The sequence below is a fragment of the Manis pentadactyla genome, chromosome 4 (assembly GCF_030020395.1).
Source record: "Manis pentadactyla isolate mManPen7 chromosome 4, mManPen7.hap1, whole genome shotgun sequence".
Taxonomy (NCBI): Eukaryota; Metazoa; Chordata; class Mammalia; order Pholidota; family Manidae; genus Manis; species Manis pentadactyla.
Window position 1 is genome coordinate 29,721,651 of NC_080022.1, and position 24,545 is coordinate 29,746,195.

Here is a 24,545-nt window from a genome sequence, read left to right on the forward strand (position 1 = left end):
TGCCATCCCCATCCCTAATCAAAGACTCCCCCTCAGTGGTAACATATCCCTTCTTCATCCTACCTTATAGCTCTGTCCACACTCATTTTCTCCTTAGCTACAGCCATGTCTTATCTCCTGGACTCATTTCCTTCAGGCTGCTATAACAAAAACGCCATAGCCTGAGGAGCTGAAGGAATGAACATTTATTTCCTACAGTTCTGGAGGCTGGGAAATCTAAGATCAAGGGGCCAGCAGATCTGCTATTGGTAAGTGCTCACTTCCTAGTTCATAGACGGCCATCTTCGCTGTGTCCTCACATAGAGGACTGGAGGAAGGCACAGGAACTCTCTGTGGCCTCTTTTGTAAGGGCACTAATCCCATTCATGAGGGCTCCACCCTCATGACCTAATTACCTCCCACCTCCAAATGCCATCACGCTGGGGATTAGGTCCTAACATGAATGTGAGTGGGGGTAGGGGGCACAAACAGTCTGTAGCCATGGTAAATTCCTTGAGGTCTGGGACGTGATCAGTTTGTATTGGCCCTTATTTCTTTCACTCCCACTCCAAGGTAACTGAAGCAAAACAAACCGAACACATGGCACAAACTGACCGTCATGAGCAAGATGTGGAGTAGGAACCCAACCACTCAAGCAACCTCCTCCTCTTCTTCCTCTTCCTCCCTCCCGCCCTCTCATTTTCTCCCCTCCTTCCTTTCCCTTCCTCAGATCCACCAGACCTCCTGTCTTCTCTCAAGCCATTCATTTTCCTCTCTGCAGACAGTTTTTCCTTGTTCAAGGCCCGGAATAGCTTCCTACAAAATCTCAGTTCAAGTCATCAGCTTTGAGTGACCCAGACATTCTGGTCTTGATTCCAAACTTCAAGGAGAAGAGAGAGAATCAGACTGATCTAGCTTGTGTCAGATATTCATCACTGGTCCAAGGTAATCATGGACCCTAATGTTTATGGAGCACCTCCTAAGGACCAGGAAGGGCTCTAAAGGCTTACATGTACTAACCCATTTAATCCTTACACTACAACTTGAAGTAGATGCTACTGTTAGCCTCATTCTACAGATGAGGTAAATACCATAACAAAAATCTGGTTTGCATGACTGAACTTACACAGCTGGTAGGTGATGGAGACAGGGCGTGAACCCAGGGAGTCTAGCTCCAGAGCCTAGGCTTCTGACATTGTGCTATGTTGGTCTTGGATACTGTGGACAATGGACAGAGCCTAGTGGGGAAACAAGGCTGCAGTAGCCCATCCTTGGAAGTAGGCAGTTGTCAAAGAAACACCATCCTTAAAAACTCTTTACTCCAGCTCAAAAGTATTGGATGGATGGACAGGTAGAAATCTGACACTGCCATATCTTCCTTGCTCAGCCCATTCCATAGCAAAGGACTGTACCACTAAATCACAATCTTTTTGAAATTTAAAAGGAAGAGGGGAGATGAGGGGTAGGGTTTTATGTTTCCCTACCTTTGGGGCTTTGGTATCAAAGGGCCAAAAGCTAAAATTCCTAGACAGGAAAAGACAACCTACCCCTGCTTTTATTCACTAGATTATCCCAGATTGGGAGAGGTTGGAGGAGAATGCTGAGCATATAAGGAACCAAAGTGGCTAGGCCATTAGGGAAAGGAGGAGAAAGGAAGGGCGTCTTAGAGCTTTCCAAGTTGGGGAAAGACCAGCTGGCGCATGGAACCCACCGTGGGGAGTTGCTACGATGAGAAGGTGTTGGGGAGGGGAGAGGAGAGGGAAGGTGACTGACCACTAATATCTCACCTAGGATCTGAGGCATCTGGACCCACATGAAAAGACCCCTGTGAGCAAGTGTAGCAAGAGGCGAGGAGTGCTCTACCTTCTAAACACCAAGCAGGCTTGGGCAGGAAGCCCACGCACAGCGACCAGAGCGCACTGAAGAGCCTGAATAGGCTGCGCAGGCCCTGCCAGGGTGCTTGTACTCCTCAGCAGTGGGAGGAAGGTGAGAAACAGAAACCCAAATGAAGGCTTGACCTTTCCAGCCTAGAGGGATGAGCTCTCAGAACACGTTAATTCTGACTGACAGAATTAAAAGTGTGCTAACTCCTAAACTCTAAAGTTATCATATAAGTTCTTCTTATTGAGGCACTTCGTGATGCCTATTCAGCCAGTGTTTGTCCCCGGGTAGGAACAGGCTGTGCGTTCTTGCCAGCACCAGCTTCCCCAGGATCCAGCTGTCTCCCCAGTTGGTGTTGCTTTGGCTCCCATGGGCCCTACATGCAGAATATATCTATCTTTGACTTAAAACTCTTCAATACCTTTTTTTTCATCCTCAGAATGACATCTAAAATCATTAGTTAGCCTTCAAGGTCCTTCATGAGAGGCCCCAGCTGACCTCCACTCCATCTTTACAACCTCTTCCCCCAAAGTCACAGTGGCCTTTCAGTTTCTTGAGCAAGCTCTCTTGTCTCAAGGACTTCTCTCTGCCTGAGTGCTTTTTCTGCAAAACTGCCCCCCACTGCTCAGAAATACCACACACACACACACACCACACAGTGATCATCTCTAACCACCTTTCAGATCTCAATTTCCCCAGAACGCCTTCAACACTGAGTCTTGAATCAATGTGCACACTGAAAGTGGTTGTATTTCATTCCCCTCAGGCCTCCAAAAAGTATTCTTAAGTCAATAGCCCATTTCCTAATCAGTGGTGTGTGTTAGATTGTAAAAACTACAGCAACTGTTCAGTGAAACACAGGACCCATTATCCTTCCACTATACCCCATTCTTCCCCTCTTCTCAGCCTAGCCCACTCACTACCTTGTCTTTTGAGTTCCCCACCCCCACCCATCTTCTGTACCCTCTCCCTGTTCTATTGTAGTCACCTGACCCACAGACACACTCAGAAAACGCCAGACAGGACTGCCGTCTTTACAAAGTGGAAGGTCAGTGTAGCCTGCCATTTCACCTCAAACCTCATAGGTGCCAAGTTTCCAATGGCCCAACCTAGGTGATAGTCTCTCCTCTCTAACAATCTGAGCTGCCAAGCACATTGGCAGAGTTTTTACAGGAGGACAAAGTTTTTTTCAATGTTCTAGACTGAGCCATTCATCAGGCCTGACACTACAGGAAGCTTCCTGGGCAAACAGCTTTATTGCTATGTGAGATTAACCCAGACTGTAGTAATTTGTAGCAAAGATAAGAAAATTGCATTGCTCTCTTAGAAATAAATCTGAATTCCAGAGTGGACAAAGGGGACTTCAACTTGAAATCTGCTATTTCAGATATAATCAAATTTATAACAGCCCCTGAAGATTATAAAAGCCAAGTGCAGCTTCTTGTTGGAGGTGTCATTCAGGACCCATCATTATGAAATCAATTTAGCTGGAATTTCTAATGAGCCATGAGTCTGAGCTCCACCTGACTTTCATGGAGGAGTATTTGGCCTACTTCAGAATCATTCCCTCCTGCATCTGACTTCATGATATGGGATGCCATGGGGTGGCTGGTCAGGGAGGGGATGTGAGGTCAGGGGGTCTGCCCCCTACCAGCTGTAAGATCCTGAGGAACAAAAGGTGATAACAGAGGCCCCTCCCAGAACTGTCCTGAGGATTAAATGAGATAAGAATGTGAAAGTGGAATCCAGGTATCAGTTATTTATCAGCATCTGTTAACCTAATAGATACCACAGGTTGAACTCTTAGGACCACATGGACAAGGACTTAATTTCACCAGCTTGGCCACATTTAATCGCCCCACCAGTCTCTCAGAGAAGGCACTGTAAGTGTCTCCACATACAAATGAAGAAGCTGAAGGCCAGACAAGTCGTGGAAGCTACCCAAACTCACACAGCTGGTAAGTGGCATGACATGGATCTGAACACGTGCTCTTAGCCACTACACAGCACTTTCCGACATGCAGCAGTCTCTATGTTAGCCACAGAAATAGAAGAGTGACAGTTTTGTGGTGTCGAACCTAGCAGAGCATATGGCTTGGCTGTAACACATACCCATAAATGAACACCCTTACTCCATTACTAATAAGTAACACTGGAAGTTGTTAGCATGGATGTTGTTGTCAGGTGGACCTCAGATTGATTTGGGGGTCAACCTCCCACTGGCAGCATAAACTGAGCAAATTAACCTCTCTGGGCCTCAGTTTCCACATTTGGGAAATGGGAATAATAGCATCCATTGGAGAGTTATGTGAAAATTAAGGGAAATGATGCTAACAAACTCAGCACAGTGCCTGGCACATTGGTAAGGGCTCAGCGCACAGTACTGATTGGTAGGGTCCCAATCACACCTTTCTTTGCCAGCCCCAATCAGTAGGTTTTTGAACTGGTTCTCATCACTGCTCTTCCTGCCTGTCATAGCCTTTCCAGCAACTCAGAAATTCTGCAAAATTGGTGAGACTCTGTGGTGACTCAGTTCTACTAAGGTGGCCTAAAATATCATCCTAAGAGAGGAAGGAGATGTGGATTGATCTGAGTTTGTGGAAGAGTTTGTTTTCACCAACATGTATGGGCAGAAGCCCCCGAGAGAGTGGCCCCAACCTGCACCCCAGCTTTCCCCAGCCCCTATTTGAAAGGATCAGAAATGTAAGGGCTGGTTCTCAGCATCTAATTTCCCTCTTTGCTGTCCTCATTACCCACAGGGTCTCTGAAGCACAAAAATACAAGAATTTTGCAACAGAGCACAGAGACTTCCTGTTGAGGTCTATTAAAAACAAGACTGGGGTGGGGTGGTCATTTCAGAAACGAACACAAGTTAAGTCCCCGAGAATGCATTTGACACAGAGGCGAGCATCTAGCTGGGTCACTTTGCCAGAAACTTCCACAGTTGTTTTCCCCCAAACCATTGCTCCACCAGGGTCCATCAAAATGTCTCTTTCGTACTTTGCCCAGAAAAAAAGTAAATATTTTTCAATGAAATTCACCGATCAATTAAACACCGTCTCTCTTTAATACGAACGTTGAACCAACAGCGGCTGCACATTCCAACAAGAATATTTAAAGCAATTAAACTTTAGCTACTTTTAAAACAAATTCTTTTAAATGCTAATGACCATTGTTTTCGCACTTGATAAGTAAAATTTTGTGTCGAGCAAGGTTAGATGATTGCAATGATTTAATTGTACTTCTCAAAGAAAGGAAAATGTTAAGAAAAAAGCTAAGATGGACCTCTTACACATTCCTACTGCAAAATGTCCTGTAACAATAGAGCCGTGATTTGCTGAAATTAAAATGCTATTATGGTGAAATTAGGGCTTCAATATTTTTAGCAGCTTTAATAGGCCTTGCATTTTAAGGGACATCTGATAATAGATAATTACATTTCATCTTAAAGAAACTGAGTTGTTTTCTTAAGGAAAATACTTTTCTTTCTTCCAGAGAGGTTAAAGCCGAGCCATCATTAGAAGCAGCACCCAGCTCGAGGTTCCTGCTCCAGCTTGGGAAACAGAGATTAGCATATAAATAGCCTTCGGTGCCTGCTTGATTCCAGCTATTTTGCGTTTCAATGTGGCATCAGAATGCACTTAGCAAGAAATGTTCGCGAGGAGAAAGAGGTTTGTAATATGTCGCTTTTATAGAGGGGGGAACTTTAAGTATAAAAGATCATCCACTCCTCTGCGGACTTGTTTTTTGTATCCTTTCAATGCCCCAATTACAGACTCCAAGGAGCCACCGGGCCCCCTAGAACGGAGCCTTAGTTTACGCTGCAGCTCTTTCTTTGAACCAAGAAAATAGTCAAAATGGTGCACAGGAAATAAGGTAAATATGCGGGCTTCCTCCCGGATCCGGCAGGGGCCCTCAGGGGACACAGCCGTGCCCTTTCTCCTCACCCCCAAACCCCGGGGAAGCACAGGGACGGAGAACGGCTCCTCCAGGACCCATCTGCCGGAGCATGAGGGAGACTCCTGGCTTTCTGCCTAGAGGCTGGCTTCCCTCCTGGGAAATCGCAGGACTGGGCACGGAGCCCGGGGTTCTTTCTGCCCTCGCCTGACCACCCCTACACACACACGCATGCACACACACACACACACACACATGCATGCATTCTAGCCGACTCTGGGTCAGGCTGTGTCTTGGGCTGCATCAACATGATTCTTCAAACCTGCACTTTCTCTTCTTTGGCCCAGGGCAATGGGCAGACCTGGGAGGAATGGTGCTCACGGCTGTCTTAAGGGACACAGTCTCCTGGACGCAGCAGTAGCAGGGAAGCTCAGGCCAAGCAGGTAGTGACCTCTAGTCTAGTTCCTGGAGTGGCTTGGACCAACCCAGAGTCCTGGTTTCTAGTCTCAATTCCCCTGCAAACTTGTTATGGACCTTTTGTGCCAGCTCTAAGCCTGAGGTTCTTCGATGTAAAAAGGAGAATTACAAGCCTACAAGCCCAGCCCTGTCCACGGACGGGGCTAACATAGGGAGGAAATGGGAAAGTGGATATGGAAGAACTTCATGGACTCCCTTGTTAGCACTGTGACAGGAGGGTGGTGAGGTTCTGTTCTGGCTTGTCCGTCCAGCCTAGCAGCTCACCCGGCGCTCTGCCCAGCCTCCCGACCTGACGTGAGAGGGGTAAGGAATAAACGGTTTCTCAGGATCTGGTTAGGAGGTAACAGCCCTCAGTATCAGACCCAATGCAGCATTTGGGTTGTGTGGAGAGGCTGTGTGAAGACAAGGACGGCGCTTACGAGGCGGGAGCAGGTGGGCCTGGGTGCCAAGGCCCTGCCTCACATCTGGTAGCAGCTGGGGCGTGTCATCTGCTCCCCAAGTCTTTCCTTCATCCTCAAATAGGAACTTGAGAATGAGAGGCGCCTTCCACGGATGTTTTGAGACTCAAAGTAGGAACTGGCGGAAAGGCCTTCAGGAACCATAAAGTGCGCGTTTGTTTACAGATTCTGGCCCTTTTGGACTGCACACGGGTGTTGGGGGTGGGGTGGCGGGTCAGGAGCATGCCTCAGGCTCCTCAGCAAAAGGTGGGCTGGGGAGCGAAAAGCTTGTTCCCACCTGCCAAGCATCATGCCCCCCAAACCCAGCAGCCTTCACCATAGGCATGTGTTCTGGTGGGCCAGAGGCACTCCCTGGTCCCCGCAGCCTCGGCCCAGGCTCTCCGGGGTCCCTCTCAGGCTGCACCACATCCTGCAGACCCCATGGCACTGCTTCCTTGGGGCAGTCACCACCACTTCCATGAGGGCCATGCTAAGCTGAGGATTCTAACCCGGCTGCAGTGGGGGCCCCTCACCTGGGCTCCTCAATGGGAAGGGTGCCAACGTGCAAAATCCGTTATTTCTTTTCCCCCTCTGTGCTTCCAAGACCAGTGCCGACAGAAGAATACTGCTGACTCTGAACCACACCCCTGAAGATTAGGTTTGCATCCCGACACACTCACTGAGATAGAGGTGGGTCCTACCAAGGAAGCCTGAAGAGGTCACTTGGGTGACCTGATATACTGGAGCAGTAGACTGGAGGGCAGAGAGGGCTCAGGCCACAGTTCTGGGTCCTGGTCTGCTCTGTGCTGCTGACTTGGGGTGAATTCTTTCCATGGGTGACCAGGTTCACCATCTGTAAGTGGTAAGTGAAGTTCCACATCAGACAGTCTCCAGGGTTCCCTGAAGCTCAACCATTCCTGCCTCCTGGTTCTCCCAGGCTTCCTCTGGCCTGAGCGCTTCTCACTATAGCCAAGATGCTCAACATCATGTCTTGCCAACCAGACAACCATAACCTTGGTTTTGGTTTCCATTTATAGGATCTGTTATTATCCCCCACTTTATCCCTTAGGGAAGTTGAGGCTCAGAGGAATCAACTGACCCACAGTCACACAGCTATAAGAGCCAAGATCCAACCTCAGGCTTTGACACAGCCCACATTCTGAATTATCACACACTGGCATTTTCCTGGGTGACTGCCTACTTACTGTTTATAGTCAACAGGATTGCAGGGCAGTCTGTGCCTCAAATTATTTTCCAAAATTTGATACAAAGAACACTAACTCTACTGAATGTTAGTGGTTGTCCTTGAAAAAAGCTTTCGTGATCGAATGAGTTTGACACTGAATAAAATAAGCAGTTTCTTTTTAACCAAAGGACTTCTCAGGGCCTTTAAGATGTGAATAAGATGTACTTTAAATTTACAAATGGCACTACAGTATACAGTTTTCCCCAAACCTATTTGACCATAGACCCTCTCCCTCTTTTTTTCTTTCTCAAGCAACTGTGTTCCACAAACAGTCTTGGGTTCTACTCAAGTATGAGTGTGATCTCCAGACCAGCAAGATCACCTGGGAGTTAGTTAGAAATGCAAAACCTCAGACCCTACCTAGACCTGCTGCCTCAGAATCTGCATTTTAGCAAGATGCCCAGGCGGTTCACATGCACAGTAAAGTTTGAGAAGACTGGTCTATAATATCCTTTTAGGGAAACATGTCTGACTTCTGTGTCCATACACAAACCATCAAGCTATAAAATCCAGTGGTCAAAAGGTATCAAGAGTAATTTGGCATCATGTGAACCAAAAAACTAGATTTGAGATTAAGCTGAGATGCTGTAACATCACACAGGCAGAAACCTAAGAGATTTCCCACAATAGAAAGTTTCTTCCCATTCCTAATGGGATGGAGAAATTGATGGAGATGGAGGAATGATCAATAGTCTTTGCTAAACGCATTCCTAGAATGTAGACATGGAAAGCACTGTATACCTCTTCTGGAAATGTGAGGGTCTTTTTTTTTTTTTTCAGCTTTATCGAGATACAACTGACATATAAAATTGTAAGCTATTTAAAGTGTACATTGTGGTGACTTGATATACAGATGCACTGTGAAAGGATTCCTCCCATTTAGTCAACATATCCATCAGCCCCATATTTATCTTTTTTTGGTTTTTTTAGTGAGAATATTTAAGTTCTGCTCTCTTAGCAAATTTCTATTCTACAATTACTGTTATCAACCATAGTCACCATGTTTTACATTAGACCCTCAAACCTTTTTCATTGTATAGCTAAAAGTTTGTACCCTTTTACCAACCTCTCCCTATCTCCCCCACACCCCTAACCCTTGGCAACCACTTTTCTACTCACTGTTTCTGTGAGTTGACTTTTATTTTTTTAGATTCTGTGTAAGAAAGACTATGCAGTATTTGTCTTTCTCTTTTATTTTACATAACCTAATGCTCTCAAGGTCCATCCATGTTTTTGCAAATGGCAGGATTTCCTTCTTTCTTGTGGCTGAATGATATTCCACTGTGTGTGTATATGCACACACACACACACACACATAACACATCTTCTGTATATATATTCATCTGTCGATGGACATTTATGGTGTTTCCATAGCTTGTGTATTGTGAATAATGCTGCAATGAACATGGGTGGGCAGATATCTCTTCAATATCTTGTTTTCATTTCCTTTGGCTTTGTACCTAGAAGTGGGGTTGCTGGATAATATGATAGTTCTATTTTTAATATTTCAAGGAATCTCCATTCTGGTTTCCATTGCGGCTGTACCAATTTACATTCCCGCCAATAGTACACAAGTGTCCCCTTTTCTCCACATCCTCACCAACACTTGCTATCTCTTGTCTTTTTGATGACAGCCATTCTAACATGTGTAAGATGACATCTCATAGTGGCTTTGATGAGCATTTCCCCGATGAGTAGTTGACGCTGAGCACTTTATCATGTACTTGTTGGCCATCTGTATGTCTTCTTTGGAAAAATGTCTCTTCTGTTCCTCTGCCCACTTGTAATCAGACTTTTTTGTTTTCTTGATTCTTTTAAGTTATGTGAGCTCTTTATTTTTTTATAATAACCCCTATCAGATGTATGATTTGCAAATATTTTCTCCCATTCTGTAGGTTGCCTTTTCGTTTTGTTGATGGGATCTTTTGGTGTGCAGAAGCTTTTTAGTTTGATGTTGTCCACATGCTTATTTTTGCTAGTTGACTTTGCTGTAGTCTTTTAATTCTTAGGAGCACACTTTCATTTCCTTTGATTTCCCCTTAATCACAGAAGTGGTCAAGGTTACTGGACATCCCCGAGTTTACCAACTGGGACACTCTTGGGAAATGGCCTGCTGGTCCCCCTACCAGAAGACAGCCTCAAAGGTCCAAAAGCTCATCTCAAGATTTTAAAAATCACAGCTTGAATAACCCATCATGCAAGCTAAGACCTATGCCTAAAAGCTGTCTTTGCTTTTGGCTACAGTTATTTCAATTCATGTGGACACACTCTATCAAGTTGACCTAACATTTCAAGCTGCAACTTCATATAGCTTTGCCCAGAACAAGATGCAGAAACAAATTAGTTTTTACTTAATGACTCCATTGTTTCAGGGAGACAAAATTTTTCATAGTATGTGTGCAGAGAGGTTCAATAACTGGCACAAAGACACAGAGCTTGTAAGTGATGGCATCTGGATTAGAACCCAGATCTGCCTGATTCCCAAGTCAGGACTCTTTCCACTATGGAGGCAGCCCAAGGACATATGTGCATTTTGCCGTGCTCTTCACATTTGGGTCCTGGGGAGTTACTCTTTCCTAAACCCTTCTTTTTATAACTTAAAGTAGCCCTGTCTCCCTCCCCACTTCCCCACCTCTGTCTTTGGGTTTAGAAACTTTCATTCATCTTTATTAAGTTCCTTTTTCAGCTGCTGCCCAATGTACTGGAGAGTCAAGATTTTTTTCCTATTTTACATTGTCATGCAAGTCATTTTCTAGTGCTCCCCACAGCTAGGATGACTGCTTCCCTCCTCATTGGGGTAAGGCCTTGCCAAGGACTGAGTTCCACAGCCCCTCCAGAAACGAGATACACTAGCAACCTTTCAATCACCTTGGATGCATCTCTCAGCCAAGATCCCCAAAATAGAATTCCTGATCCCTCCCCCGGTCTTCCCACCTACAGCATGGTGCTTCCATAAATTCGGCTGAAGAAAAAAATTAACTATTCCTCTCTTTTCTTCATCTGCCATGTCTTACCTATAAGCATGTCCTTCCCACTCAACTTCCAAAACATATGCTAAATCCATCATTTCTTGGTTCACCACTGTCACCACCAGGTCTAAACCACTGTCATCTCTTGCCTGGGCCACTACAAGAGTCTCCTAACTAGTCTTCTTGTTTCTACTGTGCTCCCTCCAAGTGCATTTTCCACGAGGCAACCAAGGTGATCAGCCATCAGAAACATCAGATGATGCCACTCCTCTGGCTAAAACCCTTCCCTACCAGAATATAGGCTTCATGAGACCTGGGACCCAGCTTTCATACCTCTAGATCCCTAGTGCCTACCACAGTGCCTGGCACAGAGTAGGTGCCCAGGTGAGTATGTTGCTTGCATGAATGAATGAAGTAATAACCTTAATTGCAAACAGCTAGAATCTTCTGTTATTTATGTAAAAGTGGCCTGAGTCATTTTTTGGGTTTTCTTTTTATTCTAACATTGTGGTTGGTCTTTTCTAGTTTCTGAGGAGACATCAATGCATCTAGACTATAAGCAATTTATTCCTCCCCTTCCCTCCAGCCAGCAGAGGCAAAGAAAAAAGGAATTTGCAACTTACATGCACAGATGCATCTCACTTCAGTTATGTTGCTTGAGAATAGATGGGAGATTATGCTGATTGAACTGGACATTTTCCATTTTTATTATTTTAATTATAAACATAAACTATTGGGGGTAAAATCAAATGGAAATACGCCTATCAATTTCACAATTAGCATCTTATTTCAGGAGACCAATCAACTCAAATGAGGGCCAGTGACCCTAATCTTTCCCCAAATACAGTGCTTGATTCCTCTTATTAGTTGAAAATCTCCAAACTATGAAACATTTGGGTTAACCCCATGCTTGCATCAATGATGCTATTACCACATTTAAATAAGTCAAGGGATTTTTGTGACCTTTGTGTTACGGTTTGTATGGATGAAAATGGAAAAGCTAAAGGCTGTACAAACCAAGTGAGAGAAATAGCAAGGCCACTTAAATATGGCCTCTTTTTTCCATTTATTTTTCCAAGACTGTGAAAAGATCTGTGATTTTTAGAAGACTTATTTTGCCACCGATTAGCTAAAATTAACCCAGGAGGAGAGTAAATCCCAGAAGTCAAAGGCTGCTCATTTTAATCATAAAGGTCTGTTAAAAATCCAGTCAGAAAGAACATCAAAAAAAAAACATTCTCTTTGTGATAGGTTGGTGGACGATGGCGGCAGATGGGTGGCAGAGGTCGGGGGGTTGCTTTTTAACAAGGAAAGAAACAGAAAACAATTAAATTTGACCTGGTAAACAGTGCATCTGCAGAACAGCAGGATGCCTGCAGGAACGAGATCAAGACCACATACTCTGCAGAGTTAACGACTGCTCCCAAAAGACTGAAAGTTCCACCTAGGTAAACACAGGAGATGTATACACAGGTGCCAACCAGCCTTTAGAACTGGACAGACTAGTTCCTAATGGCTTTGTTAACATTATCTGGACAATTTCATTTTGGAGTAGACTTGATGTGCCCAAGAGGCCGAAACTACCCATGCAATATTTCAAGGTCTGCCAGGAAGCTGCCAGTCTTGCCCACCTGACTCCACTGATTGATGCGCACCGAACAGCTCTCTCCATGTCTTTGCTGAGGCGACTGATTTCTCTTCAACTTGCCTGCATTGAGGATTCGCTGTTTGAGATCTGGATGGCTAGAATTCTTAAGCTGCAAGAAATAGAAACCAACAGAAGCTAAGCTTAGCCAGCAAAAGGGAATTCATTAAAAGGATGCAGGATTGTTTCCCAGAACGCCGGGGCGCAAACAGCACCAGCCCTCAAGAAAGACGTTATTCTGTGTCTCATTTCTCTTCTTCTCAGCACATCTGCTTCTCAGTTCACAAAGCAGGGGAAATAGGTACCCCTGGCTCCCAAGTTCCCATCTGTTCTATTCTAGAGAGCATTCCAGCCTATACTAGAATCTCCGGGTTTGAGGTGAAAAAATTCTGAGAAAGAATCTGACTTGATTAATTTGGGTCGGGTTTCCATTCTGATACACAACCATGGGGAAGGAGAGTGGGTCACATGGTACAGACATAGCCACAGAGGTTTGCAGCCCAGGATGAGGACAGTTCAGGAAGATCACTGTGAGCTGGGCAGAATCCCTCAGAAGCTACCCACTGAAGGACTGTGTTGTCACACCCGGAAACAACTGAACTAGGACGGATTTGGATTTGGAATTCGAGACGGGAGGATTTGGAGCTAGGACGTCTAGATCTTAGACAAATCCATCATCCATCTGCTGGGAATGTAGGGACTGGATCAGAGGCAGGAAGGTGAGTTAGGAAGATTATTTCATCATCAAAAAGAGAAAAGAAATGGCAGTGGGAATGGGGAGGAAAAGATTTTAAGAGCCTGCAAAGAAGTAGAATCAGCAGAAATTTAGAGAACACGATTGTCTCCATTTGATTACTCAGTTATTCACACACACATCTAATTTCCCCTGCAGGACCATGAGCTTCTGACTCTGTCTTCCTCATTCCTGGCCTACTAGGGCTTGCAAAGTGCCTGCCCAACACCCAGTGTTGAAAAAACAAACTAAAGAATGATGGAAGGATGGCCACTAACCAAGAGCGGAGAGAGCATCTGGGGCGGGGTTGGAAGCTCACCCAGAACCCTGTGTGCTACTGTGTGTATCTTGCCTCCAAATATGCTTCGAGCTCCTCACCTTTTACATCCACTTCAATCCCTAGCACAGGCCTGGGCTCAGGGTAATATCCCTGGGGTTTTTTTAAATTGTTTAACTTAAATTTTTTCCAGTTTTATTGAGATATCATTGACATGCAGCACTGTGTAAGTGTGAGTACCGCATAATGACTTAATGTACAACACCTACTATGAAATGGTCCCCACAATAAGTTCAGTGAGCCCCCAACATCTCATACAGATACAGAACAATGAAGAAAGAAGGAACGTTGTTTTCCTTGTGATGAAGACCCTTAGGATCCATGCTCTTAACAACTTTTAAATGTATCACACAGCAGTGTTGACTATAGTCATCCGGTGGTAAATGACACCCCCAGCACTGACTTATCGTATAACTAGACGTTTGTACCTTTGACCATCTTTTCTCTAATTCTCCCATTCCCCACGCTCCGCTTCTAGTAAACACAAATCGGATCTCTTTTTCCATGAGTTCTTGGGGTTTTGTTTTGTTTCGTTACATTCCACATGAAGTGAGATTGTGTGGTATTTGTCTTTGACTTATTTCACTTAGCATAATACCTTCAAGGTCCATCCGTGTTGTAGCAAATAGCAGCACTTCCTTCTTTTTTTATAACATCTCTGCTTAATAGGCTGACCTGGAAAAAACGGAAATGGAATAGAACAGGCTTCCTATCCTTTAGAAACTACCTAATATTCAGACCTGAAGGAGAGGGGGTGGCTGACAGAACGTTCCTCGCGCAAAGGCTGAGGGCAGATGAGGCGGTCTCTGCCCAGGGTTTCTGGGAGGGTCACCTAATCAAGCTAAACTGCCCCTCTCAGCTCAGCACCAGGAAAACAGGATAAAAACCTCTCAACGGACCAAAAAATGCTAGAATACCTGCGCAAAGACCAGAATCCAAAAGCCTCAAAGAGTTAGGCTGAGCCCGAAGAAATACCAGAAGCTTCTGCCCTTAGGAAATGGTGCAAGCCGGTGAAAGGTGTTCCCTGCTCTGTTCTCAGTAAACATATGATAGTGGTGCATGAATGGATGAACTAACACATGCATGCTTTCTACCTATTTGTGGCAACTGTTAAAAAAGGAGTTAAGACTGCAAATACATCATTGTTCATGAAGATATTACATTTTACCTAAGAATCTCTTTATTAGTATCTTGATCTATATTATATCAAGCTGGAAAACACAGTTTATTTCAAATATTTGTTTCATCTCCAAAAAAAGTCATATAGGGAAATCATAAAGTAACCAGACCATGTCATACAGCCTGACGTTTTCTGTGCTCAGGGCAAGCCTGGCCTCGTCACCTCCGCTTCGGACTATGCCTTTACCTGCTCATCGATGGTCACAGTTACTCCAACAGGAAACTGAAAACCCAGGTGGAAGTAATTAGCCCCTGACTATTTCAGGCCTCAGAGCAGGCCTTAGCATGGCCACCATCCTCTCAGTCAACATTTCTCCATAATTACTTTGATGGGAATTCTGTAAATAGACACACCACTTTGATGGATGAGCATCATGCAGAGGAAGACGGAAAAGACGAGAAAGCTGCATTTTGTGAAAAAACTTCACTGCATTACAAATATTTAGGTAGGTTTTCTTATAGCTTTTTGGTGACGCAGGTTTAACTTATAAATACATCCTCATGGTACTGAAAACCTCTGCCCAAACAGCCCTTTCCTGTTGCATAATATTTTTTCAGGTAGCAGAGCCATGACTTAGGCAACCGTGAGTGTCGTTTGGGGCAATTGAGCCTATTTCTATATTGTTAAGTTACACACAGTGCTGCAGTGACTACCCCTGTGCATAAAGCTGTTTCCATATATCAGGTTAACTAGCTGGGAGGGATTCTGGGATGAGCAATTGAGGGAGCTAATGGATTTGTGTGTGCACATTTTCTAAAAAAAAACGTTGCCTTTGTGCCCTGGACAGACGATGAGGCAGGACCAAGACTGTGACTTCTAGCTTGAAGAACCACCCAAAACAAATCCCCCATGACTGGCTGCATCCAAATCTCAGGGGCAGGACCCAGGTATTTGCATTTTTCACCCACCCCCCCCCCCCACTGTGCCACAACCCACACAAAGAGGCCCCTCACAGGTGCACCTCTCACAGAGGGCTCTACAGGCCAGGGCTCCTTACTGAAGATGACTGAAGCCAATTTCAGGTCACTCAAGCAGCCAAGGAAGCCCGCCGGGCAGCTCACAGCACCAGTGCAGAAAACAGGATCAAGGCAGGAAGCCAGGAGTCTGGGTAGAACATACCAGAGCCACTCCTGGCGCTGCCACCTCCCCCTGCTGGCCCCATGGCCACCAGGATGAATTCTGATCTGTTCCCTGCTTCTGGGCACCACTCACTCCAGAGTCACTGCCTGGGCAAGAGCATCTGATTGGCTGAGCATGGACCCCACACCCATGCATGTGGGTACCTGACCCCCTGCCCTTTCTCATGGTAGATGGAGCTTTTCCTCCCAGCTGCCCTCCAAATAGGGAGAGTATTTGGGTACTAGGCAATCCCAAAAGACAAATATCTGCTGTACACCCCCTTGACCTTAATTACTTCATTTGACTTCCACAAGAATGCTGAAAAGGTGGCAGAGCAGAAGGTATTCCCCATCTCACCAATGAGGAAACTGAGGCTCAGACATGGCAGAGGTGGAGATAAGCTCTTTCTGCTATTCAGAACTCCCTATTTGTGGTTTGAGGCCATAGAAAATTGACAGGGAATGTCTCTCATTGGAGCAATGAGTTATTGGAAGAGAATCAGCCATCACCATCATTAGACACTGTACTTCATAAACTTACTGATCTGTACATCATTTGTCTTATTTTTTGTGGTTAGTATGTTTTTGCTTCTGGAGAAAATACTCTGCACAGTAGCTCACCTGTTTATTGAATGCATTAAATTAACACCTCAACGCATGGGCTAAAACTTAGAGGTGAAACATCTGGTCCTTGCAGACAAGACCAAATATCATTTATCTAACTTTGCATATCAGGAAGACTATTTTTAAATGTGACTCTGAAGTGTTTGTCGCATTGTTTAGAGGACTGCCTTTGTTCATTCAGGCTGCCATAACAAAAGATCACAGACTGGGTGGTTTATAAACAACAGAAATTTATTTTCTCATTGTTCTGGAGGCTAGAAGCCCAAGATCATGGACCAGCATGGCTATGTTCTGGTAAGAGCCCTCTTTCTGGTTCAGAGCCAGCACCTTCTCATCTCCAGGCAGTGGAAAGGGTGAGAGAGCTCTCCCAAGCCTCTCTTTTAAGACACTAATCCCATCATGAGGGACCTGCTCTCATGACCTCTTCACCTCCTGATACCATCACTCTGGGGGTTAGGATGTCAACATAGGAATTTGTGGGGTACACAAACATACAGACCATAGCAAAGGACAAAATCTCAAAGAAAAAGCTGGAACTTGTGACATTTTAGAGCTGTGCTAAATTTCAGAGTTGCCTTGCTTTTTCCACTTTGACTTCAGAAGCAGACTGGGAGGGATCTGGAGTGGGAAATCCTGGGGACTGCTCTGGAAGAGGTGACATTTGGTAGACCTCAAGATTGGAAACCACAGGAGGCCATAAGGAGAAAAAACATGGAATAAAGTTGGCACCCCCAGCAGATGGGGGCCAGCAGGAGATGAGGCACTTCTGACTTGGCTTCTGGATGAAATTACATTTTGTCATGGACTAAAATATCAACCATTAATATTTCATCTTTCTTATTACCAGTACAGGGGGTGATGGACATCCTTGCCTAATTCTTAATCCCACTCCATCCCTCAGCCCCAAGGGTTTTGGAAAATTAAGAAATCAGAAATGGAGTGTGGATCGAGGATGTCTGTGGCACACATTTTTTAATGGCAAAATAATTGTATACAAATATATATCCTTACTTAGGTTTGTGTATGCATTGGAAAAAGATCTAGAGTGTAACTCATAGTACTGTCACCTCTAGAGGTGGTAGGATTATAAGGTAAGTTCACTTTCTACATTATGTATTTTTGTAAGGTTTGAAGTTTTTCCAATGAACAAGTATTTCTTCTGTCACCAGGAAAAACAGACAAACAATAAAGATAAATGTCATCTTTAAATGGTGGTTTCCAACCTGTCAAACCAGCTATAAGGGCACATTAAAATATCTCTTGCCACAGTATGGCCACATCAACTTAGTGGCGTCCAAGAGCCCTGCTTAAGACCACAGAAGGGAGTGGGTAACGTTTTGCCTCCCCACCTCTGCCACGCTGTGGCCACTGGCTCATTCCCCTGACCTGTCCCAAGCTCCCTGGGACCCCAGGCAAGAAGCCCTTTGGCAATATTTTTCGTTGGAAGTTTTAAAATCCTGATGGATTAAAATGGATCAGTGGATAAAGAAAAGACCGTTTCCTAAGCTGTCATCACAGGGAAAGCCCATCTTCTGTGGCTATTTCACCATTTTCCAGGAACTCTATTGAGAAACATGTATAATATATAAATAATAGAAGGCCGAGGTTGGGGAAGAATCAGGGAGCTCCTAATGACCTGACTAGAAGACGAATGAGGGAAGAAATCAGGTGAATGTGAAGTGATCTAATTCTGGATGGTTATTAGAGTTATGAGCAAACTGCCCCGGGCTTGTAAGTCAAGTCGTGTTGCTGTTTGGAGTCACTGTGTGGAGATGCACAACAGAAGGGGAGAGCTTTTCATGCTCAGGCATCTCGGCCCAAATGTCAAGAATGTTGTCCGGTTTAAACACTGACTTAATAACATTAGTGTCTCCTGCCTGAGCCGGGCAGAGACCCTCATGGTGCAAAACGTCGGACCACAGTTTCTCCCTCACCCGGCCAACGCTGCTTTTTCTCCAGTTGCACAAGGGATATGTGCCAGCCAAGGAGATAGGTAACAGCCTAAAGGTGTGTCAAGCCCCAGGCCTCTGCTCCAGGCCACCAGGGAAGGAGTCAAGGGGAAATGCCAGCTGTCCGAACAATTCAAGGGTCTCCCCCACCGTCCCTTCAAAAAAAACAAAGATCTGGGGGTGCAGGGCCAGTGCCTAATCCCCTATCCACATGAGACCCATCTCCAGAGTTCAAATTGAGGGTAAGAAGCTAAGACACTAAGGCAACAGAGAGGCTCCCAGAGCCAGCAAGGACAGAACCAGGTACCAGAGACAAGGGAGCAAATAGGCATGGGGCCTCCGGTCCCAGGCACTGGGGATACCACTTGATGAGCCTGCCCCGTCCCTGCCCTCCAGAACCTCACAGCCTATGGGGGAGTCACAACACAGCCAGGGAACCCCATGCAGGTCATCTGCCATCAACGTGGGTACTCTCGACCACTGCATATACTGCCTTCCCATCATCAGAGACACCAAGCAGTCCAGAGATGTTGGCATTAGACCCACCTCTGTACAGATGAGAAAACTGAAAACTGACGCTCAGAAAGAACTGACCTTGTCAAGGTCACACAACAACGGCAAAGCCTGTGGGCCTCCAGGCCCAGCAGCCCAGGCCTCTGTCATCCACATCAATCACTACAACGCCTGCAGGGTAAGCAAAGTATATGTAGCCCATGAAGGCAGCCTCCGGTCTCTGGAGGGTTACTGTAACACTTTAGACAGAGTAACCACTGCCCATCAGCACACTAAATTGAAAGAAGAGTTAAACTCTGTCTGCTCAGAAATATCCTGGGGAGACAAGGGCATCACTTCACAAACGCTCCTGCTTCGAGGGTACAGTGGTGGCCCTTTGCAGGGTCCTGAAGGTTTCCATGAACTAGGAAACACGGCTGCTTGTATTGCCATGGGGCACGGCTGGACTGAGAAGCTTGCCTCTCACACTCCAGATCTTTTAGAGCCCAGGTCTTGCCTTTCTCTCTCACTCCATTTTTCAGAGCCCAGGATTTGGAGTCCAAAGACCTGCATTTCCATGTACACAATGATGACAAAAATTGGCTCCTCTCCTAAGTCCCATTTTAAACAACTGGCCAAACACAGCCCTAGAAGGGGCAGGCTGAAATGCCATGTGTCTACCACCACATGCCTAGCTGACTAGCCACAGGTGGACATGTGACCCAAGGAGAGCCAATCAGATTTTCTCCTCCTCTGATTTTGGGATGACCCAGAGCTCTGGGCAGTGCAGATGAGAGGTCCAGAGACCCAGAGCCAATGCTCCCACCATTCTGGAGACCACAGTGGGCCTTGTGCAAAGAGATGTGAACAGAAGTCAGGATGAAGAGAGGTCAGCCCTGCTGCAGAGGTGACAGGTCATGAGGTCCCTCTCCTGTGGTACAGCTGGGCAGGACAGCTCTATCTTCCTCCACAAAGGCACTGGACAATGCCTCATACCCTTCCCCATTCCCTGCACCCATAGCCACGTAGCCAGGCTTTCAATTCCAGGGCTCCTGTCCCCCACTTCCAAACCAATCAATCATCAAAGCAAGTGAAATTCTTTTTCAGTGAACATTCCTTCCACACCTCTAGCCACAAGCAGATAGGGTGAGTCAATTAGGTCATGTCCATTCACCCACACACACACACATACCTTCTTTGGACCCACCAGAGAGCTGTCTTGGGAACTTGGCAGTAAGTTCTTAAAGTATCTGAGCCATTCCAGCTCTCTGGCTCACAGTGGTCGAAGGAAGAGCGTTTGCAAATAGACATTTCTAACTGCTTAGAATCTTTTCAAAAACTGTCCCATTTCTCTGGTTGAGACTGTCAATCATATGGTCCCATGTCCTCAGCCCAGGCTGACCAATTAAAATACCTTAAACCCACTAGACTTGGTGATTGGCAGAGGGGTGGGCACATGATCCAAGCAGGTGGACCCTCCCAACTGCTTAGGAGGAAGCCATGGGTAAAGTTGAACCAGGACAGACATGTCCAAGGTAAAGGTGAAAGGCACAATGGCAGGTTCAGGGAAGGGCTTTCCATTTCTTACATCAGCCACGTCCAGAATGCCTCTCAGGGCAAATATGTGATGGCCATTTCCCTATGCCTGAAGCATTCAGTGTTAGGACAGACTATACTAGGTTGCAGAAAGAAAACTATGAACTCTCAGAGACCTAACACAGTAAAGGTTTATTTTTTACAAAAAGTCAGGTGTGGGTCAGGCTGCCACCTCTGTCTGGAATGTTTGGCTCCAAGTTCTCAGAGGCAGAAAGAAAGATGGAGGGGGCGTAGCAGCTTTGACTGCCTTAGCCCAGCAATGACACATGTCACTTCTGCTCAAAGTCTGTTGGTCAGAACTAGTCACAGGCCTCAAACCCAAGTGCAAGGGAGAATGGGTCACTTGAGAGGACATACAGATATCTGAGGAGCACCAGCTGCTATAAGACAAATGAAATTTAAAAACTCTACAAATATGATTTGAGCCAGAGTTCTTACTCTCTCTTGTTTTCTGCAGAGCCCCAAAGAGCCATGGCTTTTAGAGAACAACCTAGAAGCCAGGAGCCTGAGGATCATTTTGTGTGTCCTGGCCTAAGGAAAAATACCCAATTCGCCCCTCCAGTCACACCCCAGCAGCACACCAAAATTGTCCCACTCTGAGATACCGACTCAAGGACAAGGCTCCCCACGACAGCCCACCAGACCAATGGCCTTCTCCCGAAGCGCATCTGGGAGTCTGGGGATTGGGATGCAGAACTACACCAAATCATCTAGGCTGAAACTTCTATGAAAAATGCTCTTCCTGAGCAATTAGGCCAAACGCAAACAAACTGGCCCAGAAAACCAAGGCTCCCACAAGCCCAGGGACTTGATCTTGAAGGAAGACAACGTTTCCAGCCTTGTACCTCTTAATCGACACAATTATGCAAAGGCCTTTCCCTGCAGTCCCCTTGCTAGTCCCCATCCAAGCCCCAGATATTGCTCAACTGGTAACCACCTCATTAGAGGAGGAAGGAGAGCAGGGAGGGAGTGGGGCCATCACAGACCTCCTTTTCTGGACGCTGTGCACCTTCAAAGGAGCCATTCTGGGCAAGTGGAGGGCTTTCCTGAGCAGTGCTAGGGAACATGGCAGCTCCTCGCTTGTAAATCAGCACCACCTAATGTAAACAACGTACTCTTCCTGCTTCGAATGAGCCCATCTGCCCCCAGCTGGAAGGCGCTAGCCCTGGCAGGGAGGCTTTTGATGTGATTCACTGGAAGCCTGATGCTGGTGGAGGCATTCTGTAGCTGGCTGAGCCCTTTCATCTCGGCAAAGAGAGACACCCACTCACATCGCAGGCCCACCTGGAAGACAGGTCTTTTACAATAGTGATTATGGAATCAACTGTTGAAGGAAACTAGAGGGTTCTGCTTTTACTCATCTTGATCAAATTAGGCCGGAAGCTGTGTGGCTTCCTGGAGGCGGAGAGAGGTGGATAGTGGGGGGGGGGGGGGGGGGCAGGTGTGGGGAGGCGGAGGCTGTCGCAGTGGAATAGATTATGCAAATGTACTCATTTGTAGAAACACGAATGTTCTTAAGGAAATCATCTGACTAAATTAGGAAAAATTGGTTTTGATCAATGAACAGAGTTAGACCAAGCTCCCCAAAATAATCCACCCAGCTTCCCCCGCTCATGGCTAACACCCCAGTTCCCTCTGCCTGAACAGAGGGTCAGCTGAGGACCACCCAATGGGAGGGGCCTGGAGGTGGGAGCCAGGAAGAGTCTCCTCCAGCAGCCTAAGAAACATAGAGGCCACTAGGAGGACCCACGCCGTGGGAAGGCCTGGGGATTCCCTGCTCTCCCACCCTCTCCTGGAGAAACTGCACCTTCTGTTTCCGCTCCCGCCTCCCTCTGCTTGAGGCTCAGTGTTCTTGGGACTCAGCTGCTGGAAGAACAATCTAAGATGAGTCGGCGCTGTCCTCCCCCAGCTTCCTTTGGCCTCTTCCCCCAAAGGCATCCTCTGTCTTCCTGATCCACATTCCTGGTTTTGTCCGAAAGTCAGACCTTTCCATGCCAGGCTTGCATTTCACCAGGAAAGCTCTGCCCTAAAGAATCCCATTCTCTCCCTAGAACTCTGGGAAGTAAACAGGGTGACCGCACACCCCGCACAGATACCGCAGGTGCCCTACTTTCTGTTCATTTGTTTTCCACCAGAGGAAACCAAGGCTCAGAGTGGTTCTGCAGTTGGCCCAAGGTTACCCAGATAGCAAGTGCCAGAAAGAATGTAAACAGATCCTGCCCTAAAGGTGTTGGTTAACACCAGTGACATTCCCTGCATCCCCCAGCCCCACGCTCTCACACCAGCTCTGCACTCAGCATCCCTGAGAAGCCAGGGCAGGCACCATGTGCTCCTTCACTCGGCAGTGACAGGATGTCCCAGCAGATCCTGAGCAGAGCCTGGTGTGTGATCCAGGGATCCTACACACACACACACCCCTTTGGATCAACTGATTTACATAGCAGCTAAGGAACCTTCTGGAAAAAGAACTCAAAGATCGTCGGCACCTGGCACATAGCCATACACAGTGTGTTTGCAGGCATGCCTGGGAGTCTGACGCCCTGCAGAAGTCAAATCCTGAGGAAGGTCTGTGGGGTCCTGGGAGACAATCCACCCTGGGGGAGAGTCTGTCTCCACAGGGGCCTGAGGACCAAGGAGGAGGAATGTTTCTGGGGGGCTGTTTCTCTAACCTGCCCCCTCCCAGTCAACCAGAGGCGAGAGAAGGGCTATGAGGCATAAAACCGGAGTTATAGCACCCTGATGCCCAGCACCGCTGCTTTAGAGCCCCTTTCAAAAAGCAAAACAAGACAAAGGGGACAAAATTCCCCAAGCACTTGGCAGTAGAGTGACAAGTGCAGTCCTGACGGGCAGGCGGGGTGGTTTCCATCATCCAGCTCAGAGCAGCGACCCAGGGCAGAGGCCCCAGGGCCATGGTGGTGCATCCAGATAAGGGATGCCGTGGCCCAACCAGAGCCGTGCCCTGCGCTCCTGGCACCATCATCCATGTGGACCCACGCCTCACACCGGGGATTACAGACATGAGCCCGTCACCATTTCTGCACTCAGGAGATGAAAACAGGTGAACCAAAGATTGCAGTAATGCTCCATAGTCACTGCCCAGTGTGTGGACACAGAGCAGAAGGGGGGCGCAGCCCGCTATCAGGGTGACTCAAGGGAGGCTTCTGAGAGAGGGTGGCATCTGAGGTGGGCTTGAAGGAAGCAGTTGACTGTAGGTGCAGCTGGAAGGTCAAGCCAGGCAGTAAGAAGAACCTGAGCAAAGCCCTGGAGGGAGGAGGGGGGAAGGGGGAGGGGGAGGGCACTCCGAGGTGCCCGTGGAGTGGGACACTGGTGTGGTGCCCGGGAGGGGGAGCAGGTGGCCTGGGGGTGAGAGTGGGCTCTGAAGCCTGAGGCCAGGCCAGGGCATTTGCGTTTTATACATACTCAGAACCCGAACATGAGATGGTGTTGGGGCCTCTTTTTCCCCCTCCTTTTGCAGTGGACACCCAGAAAGACACTCCAGTTCCTCCAGGCTGCAGTCCAGAGCGGCAGAGACAGCACTGTGGCAGGGACCCCAGGGTGACCTGTTGCCAGTCCTCTGAGCCTTGAGGGGGACAGGCAGGGAGAGCAAGACAGAGCTGCAGGGCCTCGCTGCTCTTTCCCTCCAAACCCGCCGCCCAGCGCCCGGTACCAGCTCACCCGCCTCTGCCTCAGTGTAATCTTAGTCCCCATCAGAAGAGGGAGAGAGAAAAATACAGCAGATACTTGAAAAAGCCAGGCAGCTGTTATCTGTTCTGTTATTCGGATGAAGGAACTAAAACTGGACAAGGAATGAATTTCCTCTAAGTCACGTAATGGACCTGATACCAGAACCCAGGCTCCTGAGCCCTGGTGAGGGCTCTGCCTACGAAGCCAGTCCGCCTCCCCCAAGAGCTGTGGTGTGCAGCCTATCCTTCGACCATCACAAGCTCCCAGAACAGTTTGTTACAATACAGTTACTGAAGGAAGC

The 24,545-nt window shown here is 46.9% G+C and overlaps 1 long non-coding RNA gene across 3 annotated transcripts in view; it reads right to left on the reverse strand.

Moving 5' to 3' along the window:
* Nucleotides 1-21,832, reverse strand: part of LOC118907708 (uncharacterized) — a 141,582-nt gene extending 119,750 nt beyond the window's left edge. For all 3 annotated transcript variants that reach the window (XR_008996973.1, XR_008996972.1, XR_008996971.1), the window contains exons 1-2: nt 21,547-21,832; nt 12,518-12,643 (exon numbers count right to left, since the gene is read on the reverse strand). This is a non-coding gene — a long non-coding RNA (uncharacterized LOC118907708). The remainder of the gene's footprint in view (nt 1-12,517; nt 12,644-21,546) is intronic.
* Between the last annotated feature and the right edge of the window lie 2,713 nt (nt 21,833-24,545).